This window comes from Triticum dicoccoides, chromosome 7B (assembly GCF_002162155.2).
Source record: "Triticum dicoccoides isolate Atlit2015 ecotype Zavitan chromosome 7B, WEW_v2.0, whole genome shotgun sequence".
NCBI lineage: Eukaryota > Viridiplantae > Streptophyta > Magnoliopsida > Poales > Poaceae > Triticum > Triticum dicoccoides.
This window is the reverse complement of record NC_041393.1, coordinates 358,079,060-358,084,847: the sequence shown is the minus strand read 5'-3', so window position 1 is coordinate 358,084,847 and position 5,788 is coordinate 358,079,060. Positions and strand designations below refer to the sequence as shown.

The following is a 5,788-nucleotide window of genomic DNA, read 5'->3' as shown; positions in this document are numbered from 1 at the left end:
TTTTTCCCGACATGAAGTCCACTAGTCTGTATTGCAGTGCTCTTGCTACAGAAAGTGCAGTGCTCTCGTATTGAGCGTGCAGTGCGGAAATGTGATCAGAATAACTATTCTGATAATATATGAGAGAGAGACACTATTCTAATCCCAAGACCAAAATAGTTATTTGGATCACGATCGGCCTCCCGAACTTCCGTAACAGCCGAGAAGAAAATTAGAAAACCAACCTAGTCCCGCACCTCCTCTGCCCTGATTCGTCCCACGTCACCCCATCCTGCCCCGGGAACTAGCCACCGCGCCGCCACCGGTCCCAAAATCAGGTCGCCGCGCCACTCCCTCCCCGGGATTCGGCCGCCGCGCCACCAACCGGCCCCGGATCCGGCCGCTGCGCCACCCCGTCCATGAATCCGACCGCCGCGCCGCCTTTGCCCTGGATCCGACCCCACTGCTGCCTGCCACCATCATGCAACGGCCTTGCCGCTGTTTCTGGAACATGGTCGCGCCGCTGCGTATGGTGCGCCGCCGTGCCTCTCCTGCCACCCAGGCTACTCGGCCTCACCTAGCTCGTCCTACCAATGACGACCTCCTGCCATGTGCGCCTCCTTCCTGCTCCACCCCGGCCACGAGCGCCTCCCCGGTTTCTCTGTTCGCTGCCACCAGCCGCCATCGACGGCACGCCTAGCAGTGTACCGCCATTGCCAACCATCAGCCTCCTACCGACCCCCAGCTGCTTCGCCCGTTGCCATGTTGAACTTCTCGTGGAGGCCGCTTTGACCTTCCTGAGTTAGCTTCATATTTGTTTTTTTTGTGCTCGACGGTGAGACACGATCTCCTTCAGCTCTCTTGTTCTTCCTGCAAACAAGGTCGGGTTCAGTTTTGGTGGCTTGACGCTGCATGCTCTGGTTGCTACTTGAACTGCTTGCTGCACCTGTTACACCTTCTCCTCCTAGTCCTCAATCAATGGACACAACATGGCTGTAATGTTCCTGCTATTCAAATTACTCTAAACTTGTATGGTCGACACTTCAATTTTTCGCTCTTCCAGGTGGCATTCAGAAGCTCAGCTCGGCGCCATGCAGGATGCTGCAGAGCTGCCGTGGTGAGCCTGCTGAGTAGAGGTCGAGGCGCTGGAGTCCGGCGGCGCTGCTGCATGCCATGTGCTCTTTTTGGCTGAGGTCGAGCTGCTGGAGTGCGGTGGTGCTCGTTACCCTCCTAGAGTCCGGTGTTGCTGTTGGCTTTATCTTGTTGCTGTTTGTCTAACTGTGAGAGAGAGCATGTATTTTCTCTTCCTGTACACTTACTACTCTGAATAATTGGATCCCGTCAGTAGGTTGGTGTTGTACTAATAATGCAACGTAATTAACAATCTACGTGTTTGGGTTGCACTGTCGCTAGTGTATTTCCTACAGTTTGTATAGTTTCCTTAGTTTCTTTCGATTTGTACTTTCATTTTGTTAAATATATGTCTCTTGATGAAATCCTTACCTGTACAACATTGAGAGGTGGAAGTGTGCAGGGACGCACCGTCCAAGTCCCAATTGCCCTGACGGTGACCCAACACCATCACAGTCCAGCCCCGTAGCGTCAGGGAGGTCGAGGCCATCGCGAGCAGAAGTCCATAGCAGAAGGTGATGGTCAGCGTAGCACTTCCATCCCATCCATGTTCAGCATATTTTTGATTTTGGGTAGCAACAATGCGTAATGTATGGAAGCCAGTCAGGCTCGCACTTCCTCATCTCCCGCTGTCGGCGACGACACTCCCTTCCTCCAGCGCCGCACGTCACCGGCGCGGCCAACCGCCTACACCGGCTTCGACTGCAACCATGGCGTCTCTTTCTGTCAACCTCTTCGTCTCCCCTGCACGTCAGTTTGACTGCCTATAAACAAAATTCTTTAGTTTACATGTCTGAAATTAAGGAGTTCATGGTATGCATTATAACAAAAATTGCTGAATTTTTAGCAGTTCTACTACATATGTTAAGAGTTCATTGACAAAAGAAAATCATCAGTTCGGCAATGGAATCTGCAAATGTTTATGGTGCAGAAAATTTCATAACCGGTGTTCGAGTTTGTTTGACCGAGAAAGGAAGATACTTGGCTGGAAGAAGTTCATTCGTAAGTACACTGCTACTAGCATGTTTTTTGTTTCTTGATAACAGCCTATTGCTTATGCTTATGATATGTTTGTTCTATGGATATGCAGGTTATGACACTGATAGCTAAAATCCTCTCTCCATCAACTCATGTAATCTGTCGCATTCGGCACCTGAGGATGACTCTCCCTAGGAGACGAAGAACCCAACCGATGCTTCTTAGTTGAGGCACGTCAGGAGCTCCCCTCCTATGGTGTAGTGGCACAAAACTGTGTGTGTGGACGCGTTGTTGTGTCAGCTGAAGAAGTTCAAATGCAGGGAAACAGGAACTACGCCATGTACTAGGGCTATGTGTCGGCCTCGTTGAAGTTCTACTAAGCTATACGCCAGATTTACCGGTTATTGGTGAAAAAAAACAGTTATTAACCAAACACTTTTTCATATGATGTCAGCCAAAAGAAATTGTGGATGTGCTGTCCCCGTGTGTGTGTGTGCGCGGTACACTGAATTGAAAAAACCTATTTTTTGTCATGTTTATTTTCCATATTGGTTTTATAGTGTTTGTTTTTTGTGTTCATGGAGTATATAAGGAAGTTCATATTTGAGAAAGCAGCAAGTCCACCCAATATGGAAACACTAACAAATACATTGAATACATTTTTTGTTAGTGAAGTTCAAATTGGAAAGACATAATAAAAGAGTATTCTTTGTTGCTTATACAATAAAAAAGTGGCATGTAACGTTGGTTTCCCCAACTAGTGGCTCTCATACACATTCTTTTCTGCTTCCATTCTCCTTCATGAAATCATTACAAAAAAAGAGAGCATAGAAGTTCAAAATTAGAAGCAAAAAAAGCGAGCACTTCTTAAAGGCAAATATAATGTGGATACGAAGTACAAATTCACTGTTGGGGATAGTTCAAAATGTTCGCTTACGACAAAACACACACGTTTGCTATCCAAAAATAAGGGGCGAATACAAATAATAATAATATGTTGAATGAACAGTGACAATCCGAGGGAGTACAAAATGTTCCATTATGGAACATTGTGTATTTAAGTGAACAGTGACCGTACGAGGAAGTGAAAATTGTACATTCATTCAAAAAAAACTTGAATAAGAACAAAACTAATAAGTTTAAATTAAAAAACAGAGAAGTTCAGAGATTATAAAAAAACCTAGGATTTGTGTGCTCAATTTTAATGAGTCTTTAGGAGTTAGGGCAAAAAAAAAGTAGAGAGAAGTTCAAATAGATAACAACCAAAAGTTCATGTACTACATGGTTTGGATTAAGCTAACATTCACCCCCTAATCCAAACATCTGACTTTTAGTCGACGAGACGCGCAGACGACCACCTGTTCATCTTCTAAGGCTGGCTGCCTCCGGTGATGCAACTTACCGGACTGCAACTTCGCTCTTCTTTCAATGATGGCCACCACTTCATCATCATCTTTTTTTCATGCCGACTTGTAGACTGAAACCAACGATTACACGGACTACCAGCCACACTGCCACATCCTAGTGTGCTACATGCAGACTAAACACATAGCCTCATACAGGAACACAACTTAACTGGTGCGCATCCGTCTTCAAGTTGATCTTCATCTTCTCGTCGGTTGCTTGTGCACGTGAGACACATCTCTTCACCCGCCACATTCGTTGGTGACACAGCTTACCAAACGACGTTTCCTGTGTGACTGGGAAAATTCAAAAAGTTCCTCTTGTTCAACAAGTTTCCACAACAGAAGCTCAAATTAAAATAACAAAAAAAAATTAGAAACTTTAATTAGTAAATGGATTTCCCCGTTTCTAGAAGAAACCCAGAAGTTCAAATTAAAGTAATGGAGCTGTTCAATGTTTATTGAAAACTCGGATTCTAACCGCTAATAGAAAATAAAACCAACGTGAGGTTCAAATTAAAATAACATGAAAGTTTGGAGTTTATTAAAACCTAAGATTTGCATGTTTGAAAAACAAAAAGAAAAACCAATGCCATTTTGGCCTTTTTAAAACCAACTCATAAAAATTAAAAAACATTTCTTGCTAGAAGTTCAAGTGCTCGACGAGGGAAAGTTGGAAATTGCTACCCACTTTATGCACACATAATTCTCTCTCCCGTTTGTGTCTATATTTTTATAAATAAATCAAAATTTAAAAAATGTGGAGGGGTCCAATATTTTTGACAAAACTAGGAAATTTGGATGCTAAAAGAAATAAACCAAGAAGTCCAAATTACAAAATAGAGAAGTTCAATATTTATAAACAAACTCAGATTTTCCTTGTTAGTAAAGAATAAAAATGACGAAGTTCAAATTAAAATAGAGGAGTAGTTCGATGTATACGGGAAACTAAATTATTACTGTCTCTAAGAAAAATAAAACTATGAAGTTCAATTTATAAAAAAAAAGTTTGATGCTTATTTAAAAACATATTTCCTTTCTAACAATATGACTAAGAAGTTGAAATGAAAATAACAGAGAAGTTCGAATTATATAAAAAACTCGGATTTGTTGCAAGAAGTTCACGTGCTCCTACGTGCACGGTTCAAAATTTATATTGCGGGACGTCCGACCTCCGATTACATGTTTGAAAATGGCAAGAAATGACATCCGACCTTCAATTGCGTGCAATTCGACATATACACAAAAATGTGAAAGAAGTTCATAGTGAAAACAACGAGAAGTTCAAGTAGTGCAAGAAATGCATTTCAGGTGAGAATAAAAGTATAGAAAAATAAAAGTTTAAAAGTTTTGTTCAAAGAAGTTCAAGTGTTCTATTCGGGGAAGTTCAAAAATTCTCTCAATCCATTACAAATTTGGAACAAAAATGCTCTACATGAAAAAGTTCTTGTCTATTCAACAACTTTCTAGAAGGGGTATATTATATGCTCTATTTGGAGAGTAAACCAAGAAGTCCAAACTAAAATAACGGAGTAGTTCAATGCATATAAAAAACTCAGATTTTCCCCATTACTAAAACAGTAAACCCAAAAGGTTCAATTTATAATAGTAGAGTGGGTTGATGTTTTTTTACAAAAATTGGATTTCTCCCGTTACTAAAGAATAAACCAAGAAGTTTAATTTATAATTTAGAGTAGTTAAAAATTCAAATAACTCGGTTTTCTATACATAAGCTTTTCTGTGTCACCACCTTGCACCTCAGGGCGCCGAATACGGTAAGCATCCACTAAAAAGAATTCCTATTTAACCGTAGAGAATTTGGAAAAAGTTTTGGCATGTGGAAGGAGCGGATTTGCAGCAGCTTTCCAACGCCATCTCATTTGTCTCATTCCGACAAACGGTTTAGAAATAGACTTGAAAATATGATTCATGTTTTTTGTATGAAGAAAAACGGTTTTAAAAACTTCTCTTAAATAGTGTACATTTTTCCAAAATTTTAACTTGTGTTATGATACTCATGTCCATAGCTTTCCAACGGTACATCGCAAGCCCCATTTGGGCAATGTTTGCGGAAGTTCAACCTAGCACTTGGGGAAGTTCAAGTGCTACTGCTGCGACATGTTATGTAGTTATCAGAATATTATTCTCATCACACGTTCATTACGACCCGAGAGAAAATCCGCAAATGAGCGAGATTCCTATTTGAAACGGGCATTTAGTTGCTAAAAATTGTTTCCAGATTACACTTACATCACAAAGAACACAACTGGCCAGAATAATTCGCGCCGGGAGACACG

General features: G+C 41.7%; 1 long non-coding RNA gene across 2 annotated transcripts; it reads left to right on the top strand.

Annotated features, from left to right (window-relative positions):
* Positions 1 to 235: 235 nt before the first annotated feature.
* LOC119335338 lies at positions 236 to 2,574 on the top strand. 2 transcript variants are annotated; one of them, XR_005161825.1, is made up of 3 exons: positions 236 to 1,860; positions 1,961 to 2,112; positions 2,201 to 2,574. It is a non-coding gene; the product is annotated as an uncharacterized LOC119335338 (long non-coding RNA). The 2 variants fall into 2 exon arrangements; XR_005161824.1 differs by having other exon boundaries at positions 1,958 to 2,112.
* Positions 2,575 to 5,788: the final 3,214 nt, after the last annotated feature.